This window comes from Pantherophis guttatus, chromosome 5, assembly GCF_059756535.1.
Source record: "Pantherophis guttatus breed Tessera chromosome 5, ASM5975653v1, whole genome shotgun sequence".
NCBI classification, from domain to species: Eukaryota; Metazoa; Chordata; class Lepidosauria; order Squamata; family Colubridae; genus Pantherophis; species Pantherophis guttatus.
Window position 1 is genome coordinate 54,331,057 of NC_142067.1, and position 13,815 is coordinate 54,344,871.

Here is a 13,815-nt window from a genome sequence, read left to right on the forward strand (position 1 = left end):
ACATCAAAATCATAACCATTTTGATTTAAATGGCAAATGAAATTGTTAGAATGCCCCCAAAAATTCATTTATTTTTAAATATTCATTTTACCTGAGAGATATTAATAAAGTAGTCTAGGTATTTTAAAATATATAAATGTAGTGTATTGACTAGGATATCAGATAAAAACCAAGGAGATGGGGAATCAAGAGCCAATCTGGAAATTCACTGGGTGATTTCAATTACTTCAATTTATTTTATAAGATGCTTATATGGATAAAATAAGATAGGGAAACACATTTTTAACTTCAGGTTATTGGAAGAATGGTGGGGTATAAATATTATTGACAAATAATTAAAAATAGAAATATATAAGGAAAGAACATAAAAATATTTCATAAAAGACAAATATATGAAACTTCAGGAGACAATGATTTGCAAATTTATGCTGAGTGTGTCTGCTTCAGTACACGTCAATTTCATGTGTTCAACAATTGAATTCTGACACATTCACAATTCTAAAATGTATAGTGTTGTTCTGAAATCCTGAAAAACATAATTTTATCATTTATTATGTGAGCAGCCTCAAAGTAAATCTTCAATCACTAATAAATCTGCCAATAAAGAAAAATAGATGTTTTAATGTCCCTGATTGAACAGCAAGGATCTCGGTTTGCTTTTACTTCCCAAGCAGATATGAAATCATACCTGCTAATATTAGCTTACAACAGAAAAAAATATATATAATCAAGAATTATTGCAGCAACAGAAGGCATACATTTTGGGACTTTTTGGGACATTTAGTAAATGAAACTGAATAATGCTATGCATCTGATGAAGTGACTGTGAAGAAACTGGCTTATTATTTAAGGAACTACAACTATATTTGATGATTATAACTAGGGGTCATAGTCAGCAGGCACACAAAGATGAGAATATGAGCATTTCTCCTCATCTCATTGCTAAAAGCTTCCAAATCTGGTTGCTATGGACTCTGAACATTTCTTCTAAATATCAGATCAGATAGAATAAAATTGTTTAGACAGAGTGATTTATTATTAATTTGGAATCTGTTTTCTGATTTACAAAACCTGGAGGTGTTTTTATCTCCAGATTTTTCTGAATTTCTAATTTATCTGTATAGGTTTGTACTGACCACCAGGAAGTTAATTGTATCTTGATGTAGAAACCCTTTATATTTAGATTTTATGCAATAAGGTACACCAGTGAGTTACAAAAATTAGATATTTGATTTATTACTGAATAAATTTTCAATTTATCACTTCTACTTTCTCTAGTTGTTCAGCTATATCCTCTGATTCTTGTTTTATGGGGCTAGGAAAAGCATTAAAGGGAAATGTGTTTGCAAAATACAAAAGAAAAAGACAAAAAAAAAATGACATAGGAGAATAGCTCCAAAATGAGTCATCCAAAGATTTGTTTCCTAAATGAACACTATTATTTTCTTGTTTTCTTTTCTGTTCTTGATTGCCTTGTATTTCTAACAATAGACAGAAATAATTATAGCAAGAAATAGAAATGGAGCTAGCAATGTCAATGTGGAACAATACTTGTGTTCACAGCTATATTTTAGGGATGTTCTCAAATAAGAGGCAAGGCTGTACAATAAAAACATAAATTAGCTTTTTACTACCTGCTTTCAAGGTGTTATTCTCTATCTCTAATAAATTTGTGAAAATGATCACCAGTCATTTGTTACTTTTCTCTAATGGAACTTTATTCTCGATCCTGTGCACCAAAGGTCAGGACTGACTTAAGGCATTTTGCTGTTTGAAGTGGAGAAGCAAATGATTTCCCATCCACCCACCCACAGTACTTCCACCTCAGAAACACACATGCGATCCAAGGTCAATTCAATTAATCTTGGAGTTAGAGGCAGAAAAGCCCAGATATTTCCCTCTATTTTTCCAATAGAATCCAGATTTATTCAGAATAATCCCATTGAATGTCTAATTTATGTTCCACTGATTTTTCTGGGTAAAATTAATAATAATAAATTAAATAAAAGCAATAATAACAACAAATAAATGCTAACAATTTGTTGCCTTTCCATAATACCCACAATTTTCTGCCTACCACAGCTAGTTCTCTCTGAATAACACTAGAGGCATCCTTGGCCATGTTACTTGACCTATTTGCATATGGTCTTATAGTTTGGAATTCAGCATTTCTATTTCTAAATACACTTTATTTATTAAGTATTACACTATGCTCAAATAGTATTTATTTATTATACTATGCCATACTGCCCTTTAGTTTAATTAGGACTAGTATCAAGGTGAGAATAACTTCAGGAGACAGTAAAAGACAGGGAAGACTGGCTGTGGTCCATGGGGCCGCAAAGAATCAGACACCGCTTAGTGATTGAACAACAGCAACTTGGTGAGAACAGCTTTTTAAATTATTTGTGGTGCTGGAATAAAGCTGCTTTGTAATAAATACATGTGAAGTGGAACAAAAAGCATTTTATTTCGGCTAGGTTGATTAAGTTTGGCATTGTTATTGTTTCTGCATCAAAGTAGCTACAGAAAGTTTCTCAACATAAATGCTTATAGAAAATTTAATTAGAAGCTGTACACTTTATAAAATATATATACATATGGACAGATATCATCACCTTTTATAAATTCACTGCAGGATAAAATCATCGTCATTGAATATTACAGACCATAATCTACCTGGTCCATTGTGGGATGATAGAGAGATGTTTTCCCAGGTAACAGCTGAAAGAGTGACTTGCCAGCATCACTCAGCTGGCTTCTATTCCTAAGGGAGTTTAAGAACCAGGTTCTCACCAATCCTAATCCAATGCTATATACCCACTACACTGGCTTTCACAACATGGGCAGCTATACCAGTACCTAATTTTCCAAATGAAAAGCAAGTTGTTTACATAGCAAAGCACTGATGCTATGCTGCTTCCATTTTGCTGTTTGAAGTGGAGAAACAAATGCATTTGAGAAGCATTTCAGGTGGTACTGAACTGATGGGAAATTGCTGTGGCTACACTTAAGAGTATAATCCTGCCAGCTAAAAATGAACTGTTGAAGATTTGGCAGAAGCTCTACTCACCTGGAAGAATGGAAGAGATGCCATTGTCATAAAAGAAATATTGACAAGATGGCTAAAAGACACTGAGTTGTGATTGAGTTCTGAGCAATGCAAGGGATATACTGATTTGTTTCCCTACTGACAGTACAATATTATATTGCACCCAAATCTAGCACAAACGGTCTTATTCTCTTGCCTTTACTGGAAAATGAAAAAAGCCAGTCCAGCTACTTTCTTCATACTGCTGTGACTGAACATCAGATATCATGTAATCATATAATCAGCGTCATTTAATCACTGCACAATATCACCCGTATAGAGCTTTACACAAGAAAGATGATTGTCTGCACATTGGTAACCTCATTTTGAGTTTGTTGCAACGCATTCCAAAAAGCTACCCAGTACTTAGTTAAAAGCTGTAGCAGCATGTAGCTGTTAAACTGCTGAAAGGGACAACGGCTGTGCCCATGTTACACATGTGTTGTAGCAACTGCACTGGTTGCCAATTAGCTACTGAGCCCAGTTCAAAGTCTTGCTTCTGACATATGGCCCCAACAATTTGGGGCTGAAATATCTGATAGAACTCCTTCTCTGTACAGATATGATTAATTGCCGAGATCATCTGAGGAGAACTGTAGGATATCATCCCTTCTTCTGTTTTTCAGAATAGTCTCTTCACTAAAATACATGATAAAAATATATTGTCTCCTTTGAAACAAGCCCAACCCCTGATTCTTAATGGGCACAAGTACTTGCTATGGCATCTTTTAGGCATCTCTGGAAGACCCTTTTGTGCATCAAAGCTTTTCTTGTATATCTATTGGATGGACATGTATTTTGTTTTACTTCCATCCATTTTAAATAAATATGGATTTGTTGCTTTAACTTTAGGATAATTTGAATAGAAAGTGGTATAAAAACAGAATAAATAAATAATAAACTGACATAGTATGCAACTATAACTCTCAAGTCCCATAATACAATTCACAGATGCAGAACTAAGAGAATCTGGCAACCAAAGGTTGCATACAATCTTTGCTTAGTTTTCCATGCAAAGCAGCTTAGTTTGACAATATATCTGCAGATATGTCACCTAGAAACTCTATAGATACAAATCCCCCAAATTTTATTCTGGTACTGACAAAGCAGATTATTCTCTAAGTCTAAACAAGAATAAGAGAAAATGTACTGTAACATGCAACTGCTGCTGTGGTCTTCAGAGTATCCCCCTAGACCCATCTGCTTTGGCATTGATGAATATATCAATGAGTCATCACTTCTTCTCAGTGTGGGTAGCATGCTGGTCCCACTGCCAACACAATCCCTAATTTGTGTGATGATGTTCCTAGATTTGGTATGTGAGTTTTTATGGCATTTTGAAACTTTTTATTTGTGTGTTTTTCTTTTTCTGCTCTTAGACTAGCATATATTAGATTCTTTAGCTATTCCACTGGGCAGCTATGATGTATCTTTAAGTCCAGTGTAATATGAACATAGGATGGCTGAATCAAAAAGTTAGGTCCAGAAATCGACCAAAAAAAGTCACAAGTGGAAAGACTGGTGGTAACCTCTAAAATTCCTTATTTCATTGCCTAGTCTTGTCCATATTTTCTAGAATGTATCTTAAAAAAGAATATAAAATATTTTTAGATTTTGGCAGTGGTTTGCTCTCCAAGCTTGTTTCAATTTAGTTTCTAAATGTTTCATTACCAGACTAGGAAAGTAACGTCATCATCAGCAGGATTTTCTTGTCCTCTTCTCCTTAGCTTATAAATGTCTTGTGTGCCAGATGTCATTTGCCACAAGACATTTATAAGCTAAGGAGAAGAGGACAAGAAAATCCCGCTGATGATGTTACCTAGTCTGGTAACGAAATGTTCAGAAACTAAATTGAAACAAGCTTTGAGAGCAAACCACTGCCAAAATCTAAAACCCGAGCTATAAGTATTTTTTATTATTTCAAAATATTTTTATATTTACTTTTTATATCTAAAGAAAGTGTCACTTTGTAATGTGTAATTAGTGCATCTCCTGCCCATCACTGTGTTTTTGCTTCGGTAATCTAGATGTCATGTTTTGTCTTCATCCTTTAGGACTCATCTATGGCAAATGTTTGTTTGCTCATGGTTTTTAATTTTGGTAGGTTAATATGAATACGGGACATATTTAGGATAGAAATCCCATCTCATCTGCAGAACAGAGAAATTAACCTAAAATGGCAATCAAGTTTTTACTCACTCAGGGATGGACAGATTTCCAATTCACAGGATTTTCTTTATTTTTTACTAGCATTTTGACATCCACCAAGTGAGCCTGACATATTTACTTTTATAGAAAACATTTATGTCACCTACTCTCTTAATGACTATGAGAAACCTGCTAAACACATTAAAACCTCACTATCTTTCTTTAAAAAACAAAACAATAAACTAATCATAATAGATATAAAGGACAAAAGTTAAAACAGTAACATTGGTCTCAGATAATAAATATTTTGGGTAGTACTGTGCAGCATTTCTCTTTCGGTTCCAACATGGTAAATTTAGAGCTTGCAGGAGGATGATAATAGCGTTTGTCTGCAACTCCTTAATGCAGTTGTGCTTATTACTTGGATCGCACAATAGCTGGCAATCACATGATCCTAGAAAAATATATCACTGATTTAAAGAGTTCTATGTTATTAATCAAAAGTACTTGTGGAATTGAATCTGAAATAGTGTACACTGGTTTTAAATACCGTCCTAAATTTGAGGCTTGCTTCAATTCCAGTGGTAATTCTATAAAATGGGTCCTGAGACAGAGAAATCTCAGCTGATCACCAAATTTGAGCATATCCATAGCTGGATCTGCAAAAGACGTCCTACTGACTGTTCAAGATTATGGGTTGGACTGTAGAGAAATACTTAATAGGTTTTGTAAGTAGCTTAACTTTAGACTGATAACATTATATACACCATTGAATACATTCAAGTGGACTCAGAAAGCAACCAGTAATAAAAAGTTCCTCCTGGAGGAAAGACACAATTTAAATATTATAAACAAACAAATGTGAGGATAATGTGGGAAACATTAAGTACTGAAGAATTCATAGCTCAGAAATTTGTTTTGAATATAACAGTGGACAATTTTCACAAATTTCATGCACAAAATTCACTCGTAGTTCTCCCAAGTGTTCTTTATTTCAGTAGTATACAATTGAGGTTTTAAGAGGAGTAGAGATACCTTTCTGCTAAAGTGTTAAATAACTTGGAATGTCCAGTCCTTGCCAACCTCCCAATAAAGTGTCTAACTGATTCCGATCCATTTTCTGTCTACCCTGGCCCTATCGTTCTCCAGTTGTAGCAACATCTCACTAGCAATGCTGCATATGACCATTACCAAAGATAAAGAAAAAAATTATACAGTTCTGATAATAGAAATGATCGTTTTTTAATTTCTTGATTGGACCAGAGAACATTGCTTTCATGTACACTGGTTTAGGTGATCATAGTGTATGCAATGAAGCAGTTTCTTAAGAGCTAGAAGGTATCTAAAAAAAGTTAGCATTGAACAACTGAATTATCTTTCTAACACTGTTAAAAACTCTGCTTCATGGGGTTTTGATTTGTCAGATATTTAAGTGACTGTTCGTTTCAGCTGATATTACATCACTTTACATCACTTTATATTAAAGTGGTGTATTAAAAACTACATATACAAGATGCAATAAGCCAAATATTTCCTATGAGTACTTACTTTGAAATTTACACATTTACCGTACAGTGTTAGGAAAATGTCAGGTCTGAAATGCGCAATTGAATTACAGTATGCCAACCCAAACAGCTACCTCCTTTTGGCACTGTCCATGGTGCTGATGCTTGGTTTATCGCTGCTATGTTTGCTTGAGGGCAGGATATCTAATGATTGTTTTGATCCTATTACCCATTTGATCCTATTATTATATAGTCCCTAAATCGTGAAGTTGGTGTCTATAAAATTATGGATGGCAAACATTTCATCATTCCCCCATCATTTGCTCTCAGTAAAGATTTCCTGTCCTTACTATGTTCCATGGAACTGAAGTTAATATTCCTGGGTCGCCATGGTGATAGTGAGCTCTGTTCCTAAGAGCAAGACAAATTAGGCACTACCTCATTAGCCTGAACACTCTTCTAGCTTGCAGCCCTATGCAATTCCTCTTTGAAAGATTCAGAAAGGATTAAGGTTGGCATGATTATATGTCATTACGTCACAGTGCCATACTTTGCTAGTTCCTTAATGTTTCTCCCACTGTTTAACTGTCACTCTGCTACAATACAAGTTCAGGGTGCCTGGCAATGCTGCTGAAATCAAACAAAATTTGACCACTAGCTTTAGTCAGAATAAAAGTGGCATTCCCAACCTTATCTTTTCTAGTATAGGCTGCATGTGGAAACACTTCCCTACCTAAGGGACATTATTGGCATTATTTGCATCATTACTTGTTCCCCTATCCCCTGCATAAAATTTAATTTACGTACTTATCTACCTCACAGCTTGTAAATTATCATAATTACTTGTTCTTTATTTTAAAGTAAATAACAATGAAGAGGATCTGAAACACCCCCTCTATTACATTACCAAAATGCACAACATCTGTTTAATTTTGTATGCATGCAAGCCAAATACAAGCCAAGAGGCTTTGTCAAAAACCACAAGTTTGACGGACCCGGAACTATATGCATTTATTTTCTAATGGTTAGTTCCCTTCTCTCACCCTCCACGTGCATGCTGGGTCTGGGGGACAGAAATCAGCCAAGATTCCTCCTCTCTTTCTGATAAACAGTAACGCCAAGCTCGGAGTTCAGTGATCGGAACTATTGATTTCCCCAGGAGCAGAACAACAGATAGGAGTACACACACCCGCCGGCACACACCCCGTTTCACGCAGTTGTTTTCGGTTAACATGCGTGGCTTCCCAAACAAAGGAAGAAACATGTTAGAAATCGCAATTGGTCAAATGCCTCTCATGCACCCCCATCCCCATCCTTTTAATTGTCAATAAAGAAGTAGGAAATTGATCGCTTTCTTCGTTATGTAACTGTCATCCCTTTCCCTAAAAACATAACTTTGAGATCGGATATACTTCGACGTGCACTATGACAAGTTGAGGGTTGCAGGAACAAAAGGTGCATTTCTCTTAAACATGCACAAGATCGGAATAAACTGCACGGAGATACCTGTTTGCTGCACGTTTTCACTCACTCGATCATGATTTTTCTCCTTCGGAACAGAGCAGGCTCATCTGTCGCTCAAGAATGGAAGATGAAATAGTTAAAATTAAGAAAGAAACAGAAACAAAAGGAAACGAGAAGAAAGAATCTTCGGCTTTTACAGGGACCCAGCGCTGCTATTGGGAGCTTCCATCCTCTGCCGAAATCTTGGCTCCAATCAATCAGCTTGGTTTTCCCCACGAGAAGCCGACCGGGGCACACGAGGCGAATTGAACTGGTGCCCGCTTTGCCCAGGCAGAGTTCAGCGGGAGTCGCCGCCAGGAACGGGAAAGATTGGAGTGGAGCGAGCCAGAAGAACCGAGCGCTGGCAGAGAGAGAAGTAATGGACCACTCAGGGACACGTCACGAAAGCCTGCAGTTTCAATGAATTCTACTCAATTTCAGGCGAGTGGCTCTTTGGATCTCCAGGCTAGAGCTTTAACAAAACAAAGCAGGAGAAAATTCTACTCAGTGCCATCTAGCGGCTCAAGCCGAAATGCAAGATAGGGAAGTCCCCCCCCCACCCACCCCTTGCTCCCCAGCCCCCTCTTTAAAAAGTAAGATGTTTCCTTTTGAGTTAAAAAGAGGCTAAATGGGAACTTTTCAGCCTGTGCGATCAAGCCTCTCCGTTTCCTGGGAACAGAACTGAGGCAAAACCTTTGTGTATATGTAGTATGTGTGATAAGGCTTATGGAAGTCAGCAAGATTTCCTGTCCCCCCCCAAAAAAAACCTCTGTACTGCATATAGTGAGTCCCACAGGACCAAGAAAAATGAGAAGACATTAGAAAAGAAAAGTAAAATAAAGCCACACAAGTGAACATAATCCAGGATGAGGAATTGTGTGCTGGTGGGTTTAATAGCTTTGTTTGAAAAGCTCTGGACTGAACAAAATCAGCTTTTCTTTCTGAAGTGAGTTCTGAGGATGCAGCACTGTCAAATTTATAACACAGAAAAGGGTATCCAGTCCCAACCCTTAAGTAGCTCTCTCCTTTCCTCATTGCACACTTTCATATGACTCTGTCTGGGTCATAAATACATTAACTCACAGCTTGTAATACTAATGTTCCAAATGAACACTGACTCGCCAAATTCAATAGCAGTAAATCCCTGATTGCTAGATGCTAGAGAGAAGAACATCATGGCTTCAAAAATCTAAGGGACTGGTTTGGACAAAACTCAGCAGCACTTTTTTGTGTGGCTGCTGATAAAAATAGGATCGCCAACATGATCGCCAACGTCTGATGACGGATATGGCACAAGAAGAAGAGAGAGGACTGGGGAGTAGCTGTTATACTGAAGCTATGATGCTCCTCCTGCTTTATGTCCAACTCAGATGTAGACCTCATGGTTTCCTGGTTTCTAGCCTGATGCCACTACACCAAACTGACTCTCCTGATGGTGAAAGTTGGTACTGAAAGGACCAAAAAATTCTATCAGCTCTAGTGTTTCTCAACCTTGGCAACTTTAAGAAGGCTGACTGGGGAATTCTGGGAGTTGAAGTTCACTTCACTTAAAGTCACCAAGGTTGAGAAACACTGATGGCCTCATTTAAAGATAGATGATGTACTTAGTGTCTCAGCCAAACTGTGAATATAAATGAATATCTGCTCTTATTTAATTTCTACATGAAGCCCCTGGCTGAGGTCATCAGAAGGCTTGTGGCCAAACATAATCTATATGCTGATATCTAGCTATACATCTCAAACCCAGGCTTACCCAGTGATGCCATCTTTTTTTTTCATACTGTCTGAAAGCCATGGGGCTTGTATGGTGAGACTGAGTAACAGTGAGTTTAGGGCTTTCTAGATCGGGGATTTTCTATCATCAATTCTGAATGGGGTTCTACTGCCATGGTCAAAACTGATAAGCAAGATACCAGTGGTTGTTTGATTTTGCTGTTACAGTCTAATGTGACCTTTAACTACAATATGTAGTATATTGATGTTGTAATCCAAGGCTACCATATGAAGTACTTTCAGCTTAAAGGCTACACATATGCAAACTGAACATGCTGAAAACTTGATGAAATTGGAAGGGTTTCATAGAGATGTCTTATGTCTGAATGTACTAAAATTGGTAACTTTTGTTGTTAGTTGGCTTTGATTTTTTGCTACACTGGTATAACTTAATTTTGTTTCATTTGACAACTTAGAAAGAATTAAGATGGATAATAATTTTGGCAGGTAATTACAGGGGGAGGGAGGGAGGGAGGGAGGGGGGGAGGAAGGAAGGAAGGAAGGAAGGAATGAAGGAAGGAAGGAAGGAGGGAGGGAGGGAGGGAGGGAGGGAGGATGAAAGGCCTTGCTATTGTATGGACACAACTCCAGGATCTTTTGGAATTGTGTACCATCTGGTTTGGGAAAATTTCAGAGCAGACTAAGAACAAGTTGAGAACAAAGACAAGTGTGGGTGGAAACTAGCTAAATAAACTGTCTAATTTGAGTCATACCAGAAGGATATCCCCCTTGCCCTTTCTTTGGCGTTTCTTTTACAGAAAGTCTAGAGAGTGGTAGTTAGCATGTCAAGGCTATGAAGTTTACAATCAAGAATCCAAGAAATGCTGCTCAGATTGATTTTTATAAATACTGATTGACGTTCATCATGTGATGATCATGATGAACCAAAAATGTTCATACCAGGAAGGATCTCCTAATAGGACTGCTGAGTTTAGAAACCAGTTGTAGTACAAGAAAGTGGCAGCATTACTATAATTTTGACACAAAACTATCTTGCTATTTGGAAGAATTATATAGTATTTGTTATTTGGAAGACCCCACACCTTTTAAAACACATTTCCCTTTTTCACTTATAAGAAATCCACTATGCAACTTCATCACTTATTGTGAAGAACCACCGAAACTATCTCAGAGAAGGAATGTGGCAGTTACCCAAACATGAATTAAACCCAAAGAAGGAAGAAGGCATTTGAAAGAAACTTAGAGCGACCCTCTTTGGTGTAAGAGCTAGGAAAGGAAAACATTGTAAGGCTTTCATGATTCTCTTGTTATAGCTCATATCTATAAAGCAGAATTTCAGTATTTCTTATGGAGTCCATTTCTTGATCTAGCCAACTAAAGTAATGTCAAGATCATTGCATTGAATGAAAGTAGCTAGAAGGGTTTGCTAACTGCTGCATTTCTTCTAAGGTAATATCTGTGGTCCTTAGGTGTACATTTTTGGTGTCTGTTTCATAAAAAGCAGCTGTTACATATTGCTGCTTTGGTTTGCTGTGCTGTGTTATTGCTTTTTGAAACAATCAGATAACATTCTTTGTATTTTTTTTTTGCAACCAAATTCATCTCTTTGAGAAATAGAAATAATAAAAATAATGAAAATAATTACCATTTATATTGTACATTGTGATACATTGTGATAAACATTATAAAATGCATAATAAAAATAGAACTGTTTACTCAGAGACAATCCATTAATTATGCTTCTAGACTCCTCCTAGTTTCTCCCCATCCCCCAAGTCAATGCATGTTCTGACTAAAGGCATACATTCTCAGCTTTGACTTTTCATTCAATCCAACTGTAATAAAATACATTAACTTCAGAAGAATATGCAGACATTTTGGTTTTTCAGTTGAAATTTTTTTGGACTGACATTGTTAGTCTTACATAATAGCAATCAATCAATTACTCTAAGTTTTTATGAAAGTATTTTGGGTTTGAATTATCCAATTATGATAGGAAAAAGGAAGTGGAGTTGGGGAAAAACCACGCTTGGGAACTATGTGTTTATATATCTTCCTCCTCACCATTATGTATATAATACCTGGATTGTCAAAAAGCAAATTACATACTTGTTATTTTAATAGCATGTTTATAGATTTCTATGACATTTAAAGACTCTGAAAAAGGCTTTTGAATTTTCAGTTCCAGGTGAAAATACTTCTCCAGTATATTCTTCACATGGATCCTTTATTCTTGGTTCCTTTTCTCCAATCAATTAGTCACTAATATTCTTCAGCTTTCATTTTGCTATCCAGTTTTGCATAAGGTAGAGAGTACCTAGCCAACTTGTGGCATTGTCCTTAGGTAAGTTTACATCAACTATTCAAACAGTGGGAAGAAATTGTTGCATCTAATAAGCAAAATGAATGATGTAATAAAAGGACTAAGAAAGAGAACCATTTGCCTAATTTGCTTCAATTACTATAATTGTAGGAAGCCTGGAACCCCAGGTCAGACTTTAACATTCAGTGAGTTATGAGCACAGCTGTTACTAAATGGAATTATATTCGGCTGGCAATGCTTCAGATGTGTTTCTGAGTATTAGTGTTATGTGGGTTATGGAAAACATACTATCATCATCATCCATGTATCTGATCTAGAGTGATCATTTTGCAGATGCACATAAGTCCTTCAAAGTAAGAATTAGCAGTAAATAAGTGGTTTAGAAAACCTGCTGAATGGGAGATGGTATCCTTTCTTTCTTAAGAATTGCTTCTACCTTCATACCAGGGGTGGGTTCTACTTACCTTTACTACTGGTTCGCAATGGGGCCGCACGCAGAAGCATTTTGATGATGTTGGGATCAGTGGGCGGAGCCTCCTGCCGGTTTTACTACCAGTTCTATAGAACCGGTGCGGACCGGGGGCAACCCACCACTGCTTCATACCAAATGCTATCAGGCACAGTAGAAATGGTCACATTTGTCCAAGTTCTTATTTATTAAATTCTTTTTTAAAAAATAGCATATACAGATAGAGATAAGTATTCATTTTCCTCTTTTAAAGAATACATCAATAGTATTCTGTGCTGTCATTCATTTTTAGTCTTATTGTAATACTTTTTAGTTTTTAGTCTTATTATAATACTTTTATTTAAATCAGGTGTTTTTTAAAAAATGTACTTTTGAATGAACAGATAATGAGGTTATAAAATTATTATTTTTTAATATAACATGGCCAACTCACCATGAGACAACTTGCCATGGGGCAATTTAACAATTCAATTTAATTACTTAAAACAAATAAATATATTTTAATTTTTGTCATTCACATTTCATGTTGTCCCTCTTTTTACATCCTTTCTTTAATTATTATATTCCACTATTTCTTTGATGTTAGTCTAACTCTTGTCCCATGGCAAGTTGGTTGCGGCAAGTTGGGCACAGCAAATTTATTTGCTCTAATGATCTTTCTCCTTTTCTTGAAAGAAAAAAGGGGATGAAAGCAGACAAAAAGATCTGTGGTAGAACAGCCAGTAGCAAGCTGTTATACTTGTGTATACACCAGTATACTGGTGTATACTTGGTAGCCAGTTTAATACTTAGTACACACCAAGAACTAAGAGCCTCCAAAATGCTCAGGGGAGATACCTACCTGATACTCAAAGAGTTGCTTTAAAGACTATCAGGACAAATAGTGTAAATTCATGTTTTATTCTACAACAGCTTTGCATATTTAGGCTTTGGCTATTGAGAAGGGGGAAAATGCAGTTACATATTGTATTTTCATTTGGTTAGGTTACACTGATGTTTGTTTCCTCTTGGACTGCTTGACTATATGACTTGGTGGCACATC

At 36.4% G+C, this 13,815-nt stretch overlaps 1 protein-coding gene across 2 annotated transcripts in view; it reads right to left on the bottom strand.

The window, feature by feature from the left end:
• Positions 1-8,713, bottom strand: part of KCNJ6 (potassium inwardly rectifying channel subfamily J member 6) — a 109,125-nt gene extending 100,412 nt beyond the window's left edge. For both annotated transcript variants that reach the window (XM_034402343.2, XM_034402117.2), the window contains exon 1: positions 8,251-8,713. The gene's annotated coding sequence lies outside the window, so the exon portion shown is untranslated. The remainder of the gene's footprint in view (positions 1-8,250) is intronic.
• Positions 8,714-13,815: the final 5,102 nt, after the last annotated feature.